The sequence below is a fragment of the Mus musculus genome, chromosome 4 (genome assembly GCF_000001635.26).
Source record: "Mus musculus strain C57BL/6J chromosome 4, GRCm38.p6 C57BL/6J".
In the NCBI taxonomy this organism is placed as follows: Eukaryota; Metazoa; Chordata; class Mammalia; order Rodentia; family Muridae; genus Mus; species Mus musculus.
In genome coordinates, this window is record NC_000070.6 from 77,350,485 (window position 1) to 77,369,401 (window position 18,917).

Consider the following 18,917-nt stretch of genomic DNA (forward strand, 5'->3'; position numbering starts at 1 on the left):
CTGCTCTGTTCAGTAACAAGTGTAGATACTTGGCCTTGCAGGGAAAACAAAACTAAACAAAACAAAAGACAAAAAAAAAAAAAAACAAAAAAAACAAAAAACAAACAAGCAAACAAAAAAACATTAATCTTGGCTACAGAATCCTTGGAAATTAAGTTAGAAATGTTTACATTAGGATTGAATGAACTTTTATATGGGAAGGTGGATTAATATGAGGGTTTTAATAAAATTTTGTCATCCATATTTGAGAATTTTGATATGAGAGCCGTATTTATGCATAATATTTTAAATTATATTGGGCAACACAATTGTAGACAGGAAAAATCTGAACAGTGCTGAGTCCTAACAGGCTAAGAAAATTTCAGCCTAAAGAGAGAGAAGACAACCATCCCGTGCTCCCTCTCTTTTATGTACTTACTTACTTACTTTCCATGAAAGCAACACATCTAGACGTTTTCCTACTCCTCCAAGCCCCAAACTGGCAAAGCCACTGAGGTCATTCAGCTCCACTCCCTCTGGCTCCTGCATCTCAGTGTCTTCCAGTCCTCTTTCTCTCTGACAGTACCAGTGATGCCATTTGAGATATAAAGGGACGAAATCAATTCTGCAGGAGAGAAATTGGCTGTCCAGCTACACTGAGGAGTAGACTGGACACTTTGCTTACCTCACTGATGGTGCATTAAGTCATGGTTCCCACACCTTTGATTCTGTATTTTTCAATAATCTTTTTAATAAAACAGCCTATTTGACCTCCATTTGTCTGCCTCCTGGCTCTTAATTCTGAATTGATTCCAAACTCAGGAAGGGAAGAACATCGTATTATTTATTGATCCTTTAAACTCTGAGAGCAGTGACTATAATATAATCCAACACTGGATGTCATCATCAGATGTTATTATCAGATCAATCATTGTTTAATAGTCTTGATTCCTCTATGAATCCATAACAAAGCAATAGCCTGCATAGAATCTAGAGTATACATGTCCCAGGGGTGGTAGAGAAGCTCTGGCTTTTTAATAAATCATTTGTTTTCTAAATTGTTTTAAGCAACGGTGGTTTCAAGAAGGAACATGCATCAAGATGCTGGCACTCATCTGAAAACTTTATAACACAACAGCTAGAAGTATAGCTTTCTTAACAGCTCTAGGTTTACAACTTACTGCCTGGATTCCCCTTTGTCCACTACTGCATAAAGACGATAGAAAGAAGTTGTGTCAAATTGGCATTAGGAAGAACTAGGAAAACTTCAAGAACAAAGCAAATATGTCTCACTGACAATATGAAAAAATAAATTGTACTCATATGGTAACTCATGTATGTGAAACTACTTACAGAGAACTTCATAGTAAATATCTCTGCGAGTTTAGAAATGATAATTTTAATTGGCAAAAATGGAAAGAATAAAACTGATTTAGCAATAGCATCCTTGTTTATCAACTCTTATTAATACAAACTGCAAAGTTTTACTAACATGTCATATCCTCTATACCTTTCCCCCCAGACATACCCTAAATGAATCAGAAGTGATGAGCATTGAGAAGTGCAATTTCACTCCTCCAGCGACACACTCTTGTACCTATCACTGGAATGCTCCAAAGAAAAATGTGGATGACAATCACAATATAAAAAAGAAAATGGCATTTTTTGCTTTACTTCATCAACAGCAAATTAAAATGTAGCTGCAAATAATGAGACTAAGCTTCTATTCTACAGATTCATTAAAAGGAAAGTAATAGACACCCGCAGGTCAGACATGTGCAAATCAGGATCCTACCAAAACTCTGGCTAGGAAACCTAGATCCCAGCTCTCCTTTCTGTGTACTCTGTCCTTTCTCAAAGATTCTACTGCAGTCACTGTAGACAGTCATAGTACGGGGTTGCAAGATCAAAGCACAAACCAAACAGATTCTCAATGAACTGTGATCGGAGGCCTCAAGATTTTTCAAAACATGGGTATTTATAGCACATAGGTTTATCAAATACAGTGTTAATTTAACAATGTATCAGGATCCTTGAGTTTGGCACATTTTTGAACACCCAGTAGAAATTTTGAGATGAGGAAAACCCTTAGGAAACAAAGATAACTTGTTGGCAGCCACTCTGAACACTTAGGACTCAGAAATCCAGGTAGTGTCTCAGTGAGTTCCGTCTCTTAAACACATGTCCCAATAGTTCCTTCTAAATCCCAGGTTCTGCTTTACCCCACGTTGGTGAAGGTTATTGAATAGAACTTCTCAGGGCAGAGCGTATTTGATGGCAGGTAGTCATCTTCACTTGCAGCCACTGTGAAGGAAGGTTAAGACTGTGCTAAGAGCTTTGGAGAAAGGACACTTGGAATCACTGTACTACCTAGATGTTAGGTTCCTGCTCGGCTATCACTTGACCTCAGAGTTTTCTTTCCTGTCCCTCTCAACACAGTAGTAGCTTTACTGGTTCTTGAATTAAAAGGTAAAACATACTTATAGTAATACAGTAAAACAACCAAGACGTTGCTCCACAGAGCTGTTATTAAATTTACATTAAATAGTAAAAAAAAAAAATTAAACTAAAAATAACAAAAAAAAAGAGGCAGGCGGATATCTGAGTTCGAGGCCAGCCTGGATTACAGAGTGAGTTCCAGGACAGCCAGGGCTACACAGAGAAACCCTGTCTCATAATCTCATAAAAACAAAAGAAAAAAAAAACCCTCTTTACAGAGATACGCAATCATTGGTATGATTGTGTTGTGTTGTGGTGTGTGTGTGTGTGTGTGTGTGTGTGTGTGTGTGTGTGTGGTAGTAATTACATGGATATATCAATTTATGTTGTTTGCAAGGTGATTTGAGGTTCAGGTTAGTTTCTCTTATTAGTAACTTTGGATTCATGACAGATTCTGTACACTTTTTAAAAAAGTTTATATTTTTAAAATTTGCTTATTTTGCGTTAGATGCCATTATGAAACTTTAGAACAAAATATGCTTTGTGGTTGTCTTTATTCCTAATTAGCACTTCTGTTCTCTGCTTCTTGACTCCTCCACACCCACAGACTAGTCCTATTTAATATCCCTCCCATGTGTTCTTTGGTCTACCCACTACCCATCATACTATTTTTTTTGTTTTTTTTTGCATATTACCCTCTCTTTGTTTGTTTTCTAGAATTTTACATTTCTTCCACACTTACACCCATTTATATATGTGTGTGTGTTAATTAGTTAGTTCTGGTTCTTTCAAGGACTTTGGGTACCTGGCTTGAACCTCAGATGTCAGTCAGCATAGCTGAATATGATGCATCATTATCATTAAATTTACTTAATGAATTTTGCTCAGGGTTCCTAGTATTAGTAGCCTGATATCACATGCTTTTGGCTTTCCTGTTTGTCTGTTTATGTGTTTGTTTTGTAGTGTCCACATAATTCACTAAATAACAAATAGAGTAATTTACTTTGTAGATATGAAAACCATGATGCCCAGTGTATCATAATCAGGTTTTTGACTTTAGGTGAATTGATTCACCTCCAAAATATTGGTTTTCTCGTGGGTAATGTGCAAATAATGATGATTGCTGAAGAAGAGATTGCACCACTCATGTAAGTCCTAACTTATTTGGAAATAAGAACTTCTACTAAGGTGATAAGCTGAGTGGAGGTATATCACATTGAATGGGAAGGGGCACTCAGAAGTAACATGTGGTTCATACTAAAGAAAGGGCCACACTGAAGACATCTATTGTCACATTGAAGGGAGGTGTGTCATACCTATTGGGCTTAGTCCACTAAAACTGCTATTTTTTTTTTTTTTTTGAAAAATGAATAGCATGTGAATACCAGAAAACGACAGGGAAGTTTAGATAGACAATAGAATGAGGCATCTGTAAATGAGAGTCCTATAGATTGCCAGTTAGCCCGGAGGAGTTGGAGGGAAGTCTTGAGACTCACACCTTTGGAGGACTCAGAAAGGACACAAAACTCTTCTCTTCAAGCTGGTTTCAAATGTCCCCACCTCACTTTACCTCTATGCATTGCTTTTCTACAAGCGCTTCAGTGAGGGACAGTGGGACAGCAGCACTGAGAAACTATATGCACTGCACAATGTTTAAATAATGTGATTTGTAAAGTGCCTGACATGGAATCAGTGTTTTAATGAATATAAATATTAGTGAGAGTGGTAGAATGTTTTAAAGCACAACCTGTTGGTTATGCTTCAAATATAATGTTACTTGCTTTGTTTCTTATTTCAAGCTTAGGAAGTTCATGTGTTGAATATCTAGATGATAAGGAATTTGAATCCCTTGCAAATGGTTTGTCAGAGGACCAAGTTGGAATACTCAGCTAAATTGAAATTTGAGGATTATCTATGAATTTAAAGTATCTATGCCATTTTGGCCCCTATTAGCACGAATAATTGAGAAGAAAATCTTGCCAGTTATGCTCTCTGTAAGGCTTAATGCAGGCTTCAATATTTAAGTAACTCATTAGCAATCTTAAATGGTACCATGGACCAAAATTAACGGACATAAGAGATAGCTTTGACCTTTGCTTTAGGGATGAGCGAATTGAGGCCTATAGAGCTTACAATGGACTCAAGGTTATAAGGTTTACACTAGAAAAGCTGACACTAAATTCCTTTTGCTCCTAATTTTCTGCAAGTACCGAGGAGTGCTTTTCGGGATTCAGTGGTACTTTAAGAATGCAGTGAAGCCTTCGCAGTCACACCTATACAATCCAAGAGGAAAGTTAGAAGAAATCTTGGCCTGAGAGAAAAGCATACCATTACTAAACATTTGCAATAAAGGCACCTCGAGACCTTGCATTTGGGGAAGGGGACAGAAGTGGAACAAAGGGCAGTTATTTTCGCACTCAAATTATTAGCTGCACGAGACAGTTGGAAAAATCCTTTTACACTGTTTATAAGATCCATTAAGTGTGACCTGGCGGAACCTTTTTGGAAGAAGTGATCAAAAGCTGTAGAAGAGCTTGGAAATGAGGGCCCCCTCAGACTGAATTCATTTGCATTGTATTTAAAGTCATGGGGCACTCTGGCCAGCAAGGTCACTGGGGTGGCTGAACTCTGGCATCACACATGATTTTTGCAAACAGAGATTGTCCTCATGGCCCACTTAACAGCTAACCCCACTTACATCAAAGCGAGCAGCCTCCTTCACCTCTGGGTGCTCAGCACTAAGTAAGCCTTGCGGGAAGAAATATTAGACTTTTAATACAACAAACTTTGTTTCATTCCATTTGCTTCTTTCACTTTAGTTGGTTTTGTAAAGGACATTTCCATGTTGCCTGCCTTAAGGACATCCCTAGTGTAATTGAGAGCCCAACTTCAAATTTATCCGGAAAGAATCATTTGGGTTCATTTTGTGGCTCCATAGCCTGGAACCAGAACTTTTTAAAAGACACTCAATAACACTAGTGCAGGGACCCCTCTGGACAACATATCAATTTGTATTATGAAGTGAATTATGGCTGGACCTACCAGAGCTGGTATAGTTAAATGTCTGTCAGTGTTTCCATTACATTTTGAGGATTTCCTACTTAGTTGCAAAAATACCCTTTAGGCTGAACCATACCAGGCCAATTTAGGAGATGACTATTTCCTTTATGTAGTTTTAGAATTTTAAAATGTTATCTGCCCTTTCATATGCTAGCACGGACTTCAAAATACAATTTTAAATTGTGGAGTCAGTGAGCCCACAGAGTGATGGTAGATTTAATGAAGGAAGTACATAGGATTTAAGGTCAAATGTGTCGATAGGGTCTGCTGTCTACTTTGGAGGTAACTGTTGCCTCAAAAATAATGTTCCAACCATGGACATTTGTATCTTTCATGGGACAGAGACTGAGAACTCCCTTGTGCATGTAGCTGTACTTTGGATTCATGTAAGTTCTTAGTCACACATACAAAGATAACTTGCTTAAATCTCCTGTATTCTGAGAAAATTCTTGATTCCTACAAACAGGTCCACGAGACTCATGGAGTCTTAACTTTAGCTCACTTTCCACACAGCTTGAACACAGTATTATTCCATAATATAGGTTTTCTGTTTTCTGGTTGTTTTTTCTTATAGAAATTGAGGATGACTATTTTCGGTAATATTATTGCATTTGTTATTAGCAAAGTGATAGAAGTATTATATTGGCTCAGTAGGTATCTAATACATACAAGAATAGATTAATTGAATAAATGATTTATTAAATAATAGCATAAAGGTATTTGATGAACAAGAAAAGCCAAATTTGATAAACACAGAATGCATCGAGGCGTTATGGCACATGTCTTTCATTCTGACACCATACAAATAGAATTGATAACTTGTTCAATATTCTAGGAAGAGATATAGGAAATAGGATATCTCTCTTATTATAGTTGAGAAAATTAACAATCAAGGACCTGTATGATAAATTCTTTTCGCTGCCTGAGAGACTGTCTCTGTGACCCTCTTCAAGCCAGCTCATGTCCCAGGGTTTCAATCTCTCTGCAAATAGTGATGAATAGTAGCAATTCTTGCGTGCTTCTCGGGGATGTTTGGCGAGAAATCAGTTAGAAGGTCAAAGAGACATTTGCAGAGACAAACCTAAACTATGTTCTATGTAATTAAACATTACAGTGCTAATGCCTGCTCTGCTCTGAATAATCATTTACTGCTTACGGGTCTATTTGTGAAAACTATATTAATATCATGAAGATAAATGGGATATTTAATCTGTCTTGCTATAAGCACTCGGTGTTCATTTTATAAATAAAAGTAATGAAAAGAAGCTTGCTCAGTCATTTCTACATTTGGCATTGGAAGTGGTCCCTATGCTTACTATGATGCAATGAATGCAATAGAAACCAGCTGTATCTACAGTGAGTGTCTGGTTAAAACTGCAAAGGTGTGCAGAAGTTGGAATGTTGCAGGTCCACAGGCTAATTAACGTTATTTTGGACTAGCTTTAGCCCCCCTGTTCACCACAATGTTTGAACCAATATCCCATGACTAATAGATTCAAGCCTCCTAAAATGTATTAGACTACTAGCTTTCGCCAAGCCAAAAACTGAGAGTGTCATCAGATAGCCTCTAACGCCTAGAGAAAAGCTTCCCCCATCTTGCCTTAACTGTTTCTCTGATGTACCCACAAATGTACTTTAAACTTGCTTAGATTTATGATTCTCTTTGCTCTGAAAACTGTTAAACTCCATGAAACTGCTTCCACAGTAGACCATGGAATCTTGGGTAAGCTAAATATGTGTTCCCAGACCATATTCACTCAAAATGACTCCAGAATAAATTATATCTTACTGTCTTTAAGATTAGAGTTGTGTTATTTGCCCTGACAATCAATGAGCTGCCTGCCATGCCCTACATGAATCTTCGAATACATTTTCAAGGAAAGGTATTAAAATATAAAATTGGAAGAAACTGACTGAAGAAAATCTGTTTTTCATAATTTCAGATTTACATAATAGGCAGTAAGGAATCTGACATGCACAGTATTTTCTATAAGCTATCTGCCACAGTATAGCCAAAATACCATAATTATTGTATTATAATTATATTATAATTATATTATAATTATTATATTATAGGGTCCATTATGCGTTTAATGAGTAAAATTTTGTCTTAAAGGATAAGAAATATTTAGTTTTAAATAAGACCTTCAGATAATTTTGTGATAGCTTAGGCATCACAATTTAGTAGACTGTATCAGGCAAAACAACAGAAGACTGGGGGCCATGAACTGAACCACCCCATGGACATAGCACAGTGTCTCAGGTTTTATGATAAAAAAGACACAAATGCAAAATATGCTTTTTTTTATTATTACGTATTTTCCTCAATGACATTTCCAATGCTATCCCAAAAGTTCCCCATACCCTCCCCCCCCCACTTCCCTCCCCCATCATTCTCATTTTTTTGGCCCTGGCATTCCCCTGTACTGGGGCATATAAAGTTTGTGTGTCCAATGGGCCTCTCTTTCCAGTGATGGCCGACTACGCCATCTTTTGATACATATGTAGCTAGAGTCAAGAGCTCCGGGGTACTGGTTAGTTCATAATGTTGTTGCACCTACAGGGTTGCAGATCTCTTTAGCTCCTTGGATACTTTCTCTAGCTCCTCCATTGGGGGCCCTGTGATCTTTTAAGAAGTAGTTCATGTTGTTAATGCCATATATAGCAAGATAGTCAGGTCAATGAGACTAAGTAGAGTTCTCCTCTTACTGTGTTCAGAAAAAGAGGATATCTAACATTATGTGGTTGAATAGGCCATAGTACATGCTTGCAATGGTTTTTTTTTTTTTTTTTTTTTCTGTTTCTCCCCCCCCCCCCCCCACCGGGGCAATAAAGGAACACCTAGAGACAGGTAGAGGTTTCTTACCTTCACTAATGTTTGTTGGCTACATAGTATTCCCCATTATATATAGCCCAGGCCCAAAGACCCTTAATGGGTACCTGCCACTTCTTTATGGCATATGTGAAAAAAGAAAAAGTGGCTGCTTCTATGGGCTCCAGCCCAAACCTACACCAAATATTGTTCAAGGTTACTCTCATTTTAATACCACTGACTAGCTTATATTTGGTAAAATGTATAATAAAATGTAGACCCATTGTGTTCTTACTTCCTTTTCCCCCCCCAAATAATCACTGTTTTTTCTTCTTCCTGAAATTTTCAAGAAAAATTGAGTAAAAAAAAATGAAGATAGATTACTGTTTTAATGTGCTCTGTTTTCAGTAAATACAGCCTCTGTGTTTTGCTTAGGGTAAAGTCGGCATCTAATCACCAATCTTAATCGGAATAGAGAAGCAAATGACAACTCCTTGCAGGGAAAAAGAAAGAAAACACTTAAGATTCTCACTTAGTATCCAAAGTCCTCCTCCCATGTTGATATATGCTTTTCAAGAGCTCTATACTCACTAGTACTCACTAAAGAATGCAATCCCTCTTATATATTTCCATCTATATTTCAATTTACATAAAACTTACATAAATAAATATGAAAATGTATTTATAATTTGTGTTATGTTTTACATTTTGTTATTTGCTTCTCCATGTCAATGACACTTTTATTTTTTTTTAATCTTGTGATCATGGATCCCTTAAGTATTCACTGGACAACAATCTGACCTCCACTATAGAAGCTCAGCCCTGTCTGGCTAACATTTAACTCATTTATTCTGACCTTGGAGAAATATGTCTGTCTCCCAGTCTCCATCTCCTCTTAGTTTTGACGAGGAATACCAGGGATAGTATATCCTTCCTGCAACATCTGTCTATTCTGAATTCTAATATCAGTAAATCACTTTACCCAAAGTATTATATCTAGAGAAATTCAAATGCACTCTGTTTTAGCCATGAGATTTCAGGTGTTGTAGTAAGGTTCCTTAGAACCCAAGCAAGCCAACATCTGTGATTCTCTCCTTTCTTCTCCTAATTGCTGAACAGAACTTCTAGAACACAGATCCAAGTAAATTAAAATGTCTTACCACATTTACTTAACACTTAATATTGTGCTTGAACGCTCACAAGAAGCTTATACGACCTTTGACTGTCAGTGAGTGTAGGGAGAACACCCCATAATGTAATCAGAAGGAGGCTGACTACAGTGTGGCACAAGGGAAGGAACAACCAATGATGGGTAAAGAATGTTGCTTTGGTATGGTGAAATATTTTGAAACCAAATAGAAGGTGTAAATACATTTTTTTCAATGTATAAATTCCACTGAATTTTGTCCTAAAGATGGTCAACTCCACATTGAGTGGAGTTTAAAGCAGTAAATGGAAAAAATGGAATTATACCCAATTGATTCTGCATTTCGTATTCTTGTCATTAGAAAACACAGACTATCATTTAATTACTGATTCCATATTTTTAAAGATTCTGCATTACTACATTTTTTTACTACAGTATACTTAAGTCATTTTGTATTATATTGGTAAGTATTATTTCACATGCAATAATTTCTATGCAACCATTTAAACTGGGGAGTGACTAGGAAAATAGGCTTCATAAAAGATCTTTAAGGAATCAGCAAGAAAAAGAACATTTCTTACAGAATTACTCTTAGATGCTATAGTCAGTGTATCAACAACACAAAGTACTACAATAATTCAAGTCCCAGAGGAAAGATGGGCCTTGTTTACTTAGATTTCTTTCATGATAATTTCCTTAGGAATTGTTCAGAAAAGAAAATAATCAAACCGACAAAGGAAACTTTCATCTTTTATTGTGTTTGTGATACAATGTAATATTTACTCTTCATTTAAATTTCCTGCAAATGGAATTTCTGTTATGCACACATTACTCTATTTAGATTCCATGATAAAAACCAAGTGGTAAGAGACTGTACTTTTGGCATCTGCAGCTTTTACAGCAGTTCTAGGCTTACAATAGCTACCAGATGCATGTTACATGTCTGAAGAAATCATAGACTTTTCAATATAAATTTTATGGCTTCAGTTTTCATCCACTTGTTTTTCTAATATAAATGAGAAACAGTTTCAGAAAGAGATAAAGTAGTTGAGAATTTAGAGCATAATTTATTATAAAATCATTACCTCCTCCATAGTAAAATAATAGATTATTGGACAAACTTTCTCCTTCCATATCTAAAGCTGGTTATTATAATTTCATAGAAAGAATGTGGGTTTGAAATCAATTACATCATTTTCCTTATATGTATTTACCCATGTGCTATATGAATCAGTGTTCTCATTTAACTGTGGATCTCACCACCTCCATCATAATTTCCTAAAGAGTACATAAGATAAACATGCTACAACACATCCTTCCAAAAACACATCCCCCACACTGCTTGTTTTAACCTCAGTCCTGTCACCCTGTCCTTACAGCCCATGGCTGGGACTATTGCCCAGATTCATTCCTTTTTGCACAGTCTAGATCCTGATTGAAACCATTTCTTGAACATTCTTACTTAATCCCTCCACAATCTAATCATTGCAAGTTACAATTATAAGCAACGTGGCTGTGCTTATGTCTGGATAAAGCCTTCTCTGATATGTGAGGGTGAGCCTCTAGCACTGCTAGAAAATGTTCCCAGTTACCCACCATATGAAAGCCTAGTACAGCCTAATTCTTTAGTCTGCAGTTTTAATTACACACTCTTCACCTCATAGAAAACATGGGGAAAAAGTCATTCTTCTACTTAATGTATATTGTTCAAAATAATGGCAATACTATTCCCATATCTACTCATCACTTTCTTGTGCGGAAAGAAGGCAGTATTCCATCAATCTTACTTCTAGCCAATTACTTTTTGGGGAATAAGGCTTAAATTTTTGTTTTAGGCACTTATCTTACTGAAAGCAATGTGTAAACATGTAGCTTCACTCATGAAGTGTGTGCTGTAGTTACTTGAGAGAGAGAGTCTGGTATGGGATGAGATGAATAGCCCTAGTTAGACCTATTATGCAATGGGCCTGTCACTAATGATGTCACATTAAGATGCATTGCTCTGCATGCAAATTCTCCTAATCCATGGTTGTGAGAGAGGCCATCTGCAGCACACTCTGAAATCAGAGCCAGAGCAGTTGTGACAAGTACTCACTGTCTTAAATGCACAGGCAATTGCCAAAAGGAGTAGGATGTTGATGTCCCTGTACTATGCCTTGCCTAAGACTAGTCAAATATCACTAGAAGAATGTGAGAAAGCAATCACCCCCATTTCTGTTCCACTGTCACTTCCCTATCTCACTCACCTTCATATACCTAGAGTAACCAGAACAGCAAGTGTAGCTTGCAACTCCCAGGGAACACTCTCTGATTTATGTATAACCAGAACTCCTTCCAAATAAAAATATACCAGTTTAGTAATTTTTTTCTTTTTAAATTTTTTATTAGATATTTTCTTTATTTACATTTCAAATTCTATCCCAAAAGTTCCCTGTACCCTCCCCCTACCTTGCTCCTCTACCCAACCACTCCCACTTCTTGGCCCTGGCATTGCCCTGTACTGGGACATATAAAGTTTGCAAGACCAAGGGGCCTCTCTTCTCGATGATGGTAATTCTTCAATCACTGTATACTTTCAAATGGGACTAAGGAACCAAGGATATGACTCAGGTAGAAAGGAAATGGAATTGTCAGAGTATCAGAGTATGCTGTTCAATTGAAAACAAAGTGTAATATTTATTTCAAACCTTCAGTATTCAAACACTTTAACAAAAAAAGTTTTGATGATCTTCACGGAAAAATTAGTGTTCCAAGCAATCCATCCCTTTGTCTGTATGTATCATTTGTCAGTCTTGACATTCAAGTAGCTTACTCTTTTGTCTTAGTCATTTTATTCCTAGGAAGATTCCCTGTGATACTTTAATAACAATACATAGTTCAGGCTGGATTTTAGTTAGTCTGAATTGACACTGGCTGCAAAACTAGAGCACTTTCCAGTTGATGGGCACCTACTGACTGACTCAGGCTTTGCTCCTCTTCTCATATTTTGTAGTTTTTGGCTCTCTAGGATAATCCCTCATCTCAGAATTCACAGAGCCGATGGAAGAAGAAACTGTCGTCCATGCTTCTTTGAATGAACGTCTGTGCTCTTGAACTGAATAGCTTTACATTGTGAATGTAAACTGAGTCTGTGATTGAAAACTCCGAGAAGTTGGTATTGGCAACTGCCAATGTTTTCCTGAGTGACGAACTGTCAGTGAGTTTCCCCTATTAAGAAATCTGTATCTCTAGTTCCAGATTCTCCAGCATTATCTCTTCTCCAGCCCACAGTGCATTTAGGTTAAGCTGTTATTGTCAAAAAATACTTTCTGCTTTACTCAACACCAAACATCTCCTATCCTCTGATGTCCCAGAGAGGGGTAATTTTTCTGTCTGAACTAATTCTCTTGCAGTCTTTAGAACTATTACTGAAGCTTCTATTTATTCTTATGAGTGTTCTGAGTGATGGATAAACCCTCCTGCCCTCCTGCCCCCTCTCTCTCTCTCTCTCTCTCTCTCTCTCTCTCTCTCTCTCTCTCTCTCTCTCTTTCTCTCTCTCTCTCTCTCTCTCTCTCTCTCTCTCTCTCTCTCTGTCTGTCTCTCTGTCTCTCTCTCTCATACACAAACAAGCTACTTTTCTCAGGAAAAGTAATATATCCTAATGAAACCATTTTAACACTATTTAGTATTTATGATCTATTTATGTTCAAATATGTAACCTTAAATTCTTATAAATATTCAAGAAACATTTGTACAAAATGTTGTAGCAAAAGCAAGAATTAGTTGCTTTTTAACAGACAAACTGTATCTCACGCACACAGTGGAACACTTCTTAATAACAAATGTAAATAAACAAATAAAGTGACTATGTCACATTTACTAAACTGGAGACATTTCTAAAAGATTACACCGAGCAAAACAAAACAGAACAAAACAAAAGACAATTCCTAAGGATCTAATTTATATATAATTTAAAAATTAAAAATAAATAGTACAGTAGTGGTTGTGGGGGTTCAGAGTCAAGGTAAAGGCAGGTTACCAGAGGACCCCACAGAGCATGTGGAACTATTGATTTTATTAAAGTCGTGACTATGCAGCAGTATGTGATCAACTACTTACAGCTCACATGAAAAAGCTTATAAAAAAAATAAGGGAAGTCTGAACAATACTAATGTCAGAGCTATCTTAGCATCTGGGTGGTGATACGATAGTAAAGTTTATAGAATGCTACCATTGGGCAAAATCAGGCAGAGTATATGTGGAGTGCATTTTGTTTAAGTGCACATTGGTGTACAATAAAAATTTTCAATTACATTAAAAGATGAAAATAGTTACTATTGCCTACCCAGGTGGTCTTCTTATTTACCTAGTATTTTTACATAAACAGAATAGAATTCCAGTTACCTAAGACAATACTGGGGCTCATTCTGTAACCCACTATTTCCTCTGTTTCTGTCTTGGTAAACACAGGGTTTATGATCATTTTACGGGTACATTAGTCTGCACCAATAGTGGTAAGAACAGTGTATCAAGACCCAGGAATAGAGGTTTCACCATTTTGGAACCTGAGGGTATCAAAGACAAAAGGTATCAACATATTCCTAACACTATATGGCAACAGTCCCATCTCCAGAGCTGCAGGACTCCTTTTCTTCTTCGTCTTTAGGGTGGACCTTCTTCAAGACGTTGTGTGCAGGAGTTGTGACTTTCTGAGACTCAGTGCCATCCTCATTCCGGTGAAAGATCAGCATGTGTGTGGCATCACATAGCTCTATTGTCCTGTGAAGCACCAAACATACAACAGCTGGCTTTCCTTTTGCCCCACTTCTATAATTTTAATTGAAATGATGGAACACCTTCTTTTAAAACATTATCCAAGCTTTGAAGTAATAGTCTAGAAAATTCTTGATAACTTTTTAGAAACATATTTTCTCAATTTTTTTTAAAAAAGATGAATGGGGCAGAAATTTCATAAGTTTTTAAGTTCTGGAAAGCTTGTTTCTTAAAAGACCCTTCTTGACCAATAAAATAAGGTCTTAGAAAGCCTCAAATTATTGAAACTACTGATAATGACTTGAGATGTCTGAAACAACTCAATCAAAAGACTATCACTGACGACATCACATACCTGTGGTGTGGACATTGGAAAATCAAGATGCATCAGAGCTAGAAGTTTTCTGCCTGTCATTTAGCTTTCATCATGCCAGAATGTGCCTTAAATACTGCATGGGGAAGAAAGCTATCAATCATACTAGCAAGTTGTGGGCCTAAAGAGCTATATGTCTGGCAAGTTATGCCTATTATTGAAATGAATAATACAGGAGTGACCAATCATTTTTAGATCTATAGGAGGAAATTAACTCCTGGTACTGTAAACCTAATCATGAGGCAGTAATTGTAGAGTTTATATGCCTCAGGTTAGAATCTACTACTGTTGTTTTGTGAAGTGGAAATGGAATGATTTTAAGCTTCCTTCTTAAGGTTTATACCCATATATTAGAGTCTCTCTCATCCTAGACCACATAACTTTCATCTGGCAGCAGGCATTGGCCTATACAGACTTATAACCTGTCAAAATGTAGAAAATAAGTGATTATGAAGTATTCAGCTATAAATGGGACATCTACCTCATTCTCTGCAAGGATCAAAGAAGATTGTGGAAGCATAAATAGAAAAGAAAAATGGAAGACAACGAGTTTGAACAAGATTTCTGTGAAACAGTACATTTTAGTCTTGTCCATTGATCTCATGATTTTGTGTAGCTGTGTCTAGCCACACAAAACCTTCTCAAGATCATTCCTATCACCATTTTACCAGGCATAAAGGAAGAATTAATGAGGCCCTATCCATAACTGAGGTACTGTAGTTAATATGTACTGAGAAGAGTGTGTATTGGGTTACTCAGTGCTATAGCCACTGGTAAGTTATCCTTATTCTAATAAATAACCTCTACTTCTGAGAGGATTCTTAACTAAACCCAGGATATCCAAAAACTAAAGATAAAATATATACAGTTAAGAATGGACTCATGGGAAGAAAGGATTCCCTGGAAGAAAGATGGGATAAGACTGGGCTGAGTTGAGACAGTTGAAGATAAACAAAATTTTATAATACATTGTCAAGGAATTAGAAAACAAACTATTGTCCAGTCCATCTCTCTTTGTGAGTATGTAGTCATGAAGAGCAAAGATTTTTGTAAGACTTCACTTAGAAATGTTATCAGCTAAATGTCTGGTTTTATTGTTCAAATATTCAATCTTCTATAAAAATACACAAACACATTTCAACCAGGACCAAAAATGCATTTTCCACCAGATTCTAAAAGCATGCTGAGGCTTCATCAAAGCCAAACAAATTTCCACCATGTGCCTTTAAGCAGTTCAAGCTTCTTTCCACCATTAAATTTCAAAGTCCTTCCATGCTTTAGGCTGTATTCACAATAGCACCTCATTTGATATCAAATTGTGTCGTAGTCCAGGCTGTTGTAATAAAATGCCACGTACCAGGTGTAGAAACAACAGACATTTATTTCTCACGGTTTTAGGGACTGAAAGTCTAAGATCAAGACACTGTCATAATAGATTTAATTCAGTGCTCTTTTCTCTGGCACGCAGGTGGTGAAGGACATCCTTTATTCTCCATATTAGATCCTATCAGAAAGATTTCTACTTTTATAACTTAACTCTACTAGCTTCCTAAAAGCCTTTCCTTAAATATAATCAAAATGCTGTCACATTTTTCTATTCATAAACTTAAAGGAGATACAACTATACCCAAACAGTGAGATTCCTTTGTTGCAAACAAACTTACTTAAAACCGACCACATTTACCATCTTGTAGACATATGATATGGGGGCTTTGCAAGTCTGAAATCAAGGTGCCACCTAGATTGGGAATTATATGGATTAGGAATATATCCATTTCCAATTTTACTTCAGCTGTCAGCAGAGTCTATTACAATAGTAGGACTAAGGGGCAGGGCCAGTCTTAGAGTGTGCAAAGTACCTCAAGTTCTTCCCCTATGCATTGCCACTTAACTTTGCTCATAGATCTTCTCACATTCATTGATGAGTGCTACAAATTTTTATCTTGTCTCATATCTACCTGTCCATGGTTTCATACTTTAAGTAAATACCCTCTTGGCATTTCCCTTGGGTGAAATGTACTAAACCTTTTTATCTCTTATGTGCAATGTTCAGTTTTTGGTTTTCACCCCTCCTCCCTACTGTTCTCAAGTGTATGCTTGCCCTGCTGTTCAGGCCCAAGTTTTCCTCTATACTTATATCCTAGTAAGTGACGACCATGCTTCAAACCCAGAATTTTGGAGCCATGACAAACAACACCACACCCAAAACTTTCTTAAATTATGATAACTCTCTAGGATTTATGCTAGAAAACAGTGTAGTTTCCAAATCTTTGTCAGAAAGTCACTGCTGAAACTAATAGAGATGAGTAACAGTAGAGAGTCCCAGCAAGTAGATTGAGTCCGGATTGCCATATACAAAACTGAATTCTTTCCATGTATTAGTTGATATGTTCCTTTTCAAATGTCATCCTGAAACTTCTGCATGAGGGAAATTTGTGCCTGAACCCATTCATTTATTATTTGTTAAATCTGTATTAAATCATTTTATTTAATTATCTTTCAAGAAATCTTATCCTTCCCAGTACCCTTCTCTGAGTTCTTAACCCCTTTTCCCCTACTCCACATACCCACCTTCCCCTGCCTCACCATCACCACACAATCCAACACCTCACCCCCACCAGCATCTCTTTTCCCTGGAGAATCATTTGAGGCAGGGGCCACCTATCCATCTTCAAAATTCTTAACACAGAATTGATCTGATCTAAATGAAATGCAGGGAGAAAAATGGAACAGAGTTTGAAAGAAAGGCCACTCAGTGACCGGACCATGTGCATACTCCAAAATCCTGACACTATTACTGAGGCCATATTGTGCACTCAGACTGGAGCCTGGCATGGTTGTCCTTGGAGAGGCTCTACCAGCAACTGATAGAGGCAAATGCAGATATTTATAGCCAACCATTGGATTGAGATCAGGGACCAATACTGAAGAATAGGGGAAGGACTGAAGGGGCTGAAAGGGATTGTAACTCCATAGGAGGAACAGCAGTGTCAACTAACACAGACACTCAGAACTCCCAGAACCCACTCATTCTTAACCTGGCATTGCCAATCAACTATATTCATTTTAGATGCTACAAAGTCACAACAGTCTCTAAAAGGTGACTAAAAATAAGTCCAATGGGTAAAGAATACTTAACATCTTAAATCTTTTTTTTTATAATGCATGTTTTCTGGAATTTATTCCCCTTTAAAACAGAATATAAAATCTGAGATTTCACCAATGCCTTGAGAGACAAATACAAATGAACTGAGGTAAAAACCAATTACACAGACTGAAGTAGACCCAGACACTTGGGGACTAGTCTATATAAAAGGTATTTCTAGAAAAAAAAAAAAAAAAACAAACCCTACAATAAAATCAAACAAACCAAACAAAACATAAAAAGCCTTTGGTACCTTTCAATAACAAAAGAAAAACATATTTAGATGGTTCAATTCACACAATATGAAAATATAAATACTGGGTTAACTTTATAAAACAGAAAAGGAAAGCCTAAAACATTATTAGCATCTAAGGACAAAATATTTCCTCTTTCTCCTCTTTAACATCTTAAATCTTAAGAAACTAGTCCCATGTTCATTCACAGAATTCCACATTGTTTATAGAAGAGAAAGAAGATGAATGCATCCAAAATTTTTTGAGTCAAATTAAATTACAATGATCAGACAATAATTGTGTTTCCTCAAATGCTATGTTTGCATAAAAGTCCAGACAAGCATCAATCATTACTAATGATAATACATAATCCACATTTCTTCCTAACCAGGAGCCAATACCCAATTTTTCTTTTAAAGTAGAATCACTTTTACAAACATAAGAATACTGTCTCAGCAACTCACTTCTAGCACTATAACCCCGAAGAGTTGTAGTGTACTCTGACAACTTAATGAAACTAAAAAGATACTGTGACTGGACACCAAGTTTATTTGATATTTACTTAAGTCCAGGAAAAACAAAAAGAATCAAAACTTCTTTCTCTACCTTGTCCTATAGTTCACTTAAACCTGTCTTAGCAGGTTGAAGTTTAAGTGAATATTCTCTTGGTATTTCCTTTGGAGAAAAGTACTGGGCCTTAATAGCTCTTGAGAACATTACTCAAATTTCAGTTTTCATCCCTCCCACTACTGTTCTCAAGTGCCTGCTTGTCCTGCTCATCTCGCTCAGGTGTTTCTCTAAACACCATTCTTTGCATGTTCATCTCAGTGCAGCTTCTATAGTGTAGTGGTTATCATATCTGCATCTCATTTCTGCCTGTGGATACCCAGCCTATTGATATTAGGACATGAAACTATCATCTATGATGCTCACACTGAAAAGCAGTCAAATTAAATACACACACACACACACACACA

At 36.7% G+C, this 18,917-nt stretch overlaps 1 protein-coding gene across 5 annotated transcripts in view; it reads right to left on the bottom strand.

Moving 5' to 3' along the window:
• Ptprd (protein tyrosine phosphatase, receptor type, D) overlaps positions 1–18,917 on the bottom strand; it is a 2,270,506-nt gene that overhangs the window by 1,409,248 nt on the left and 842,341 nt on the right. The window lies entirely within an intron of this gene.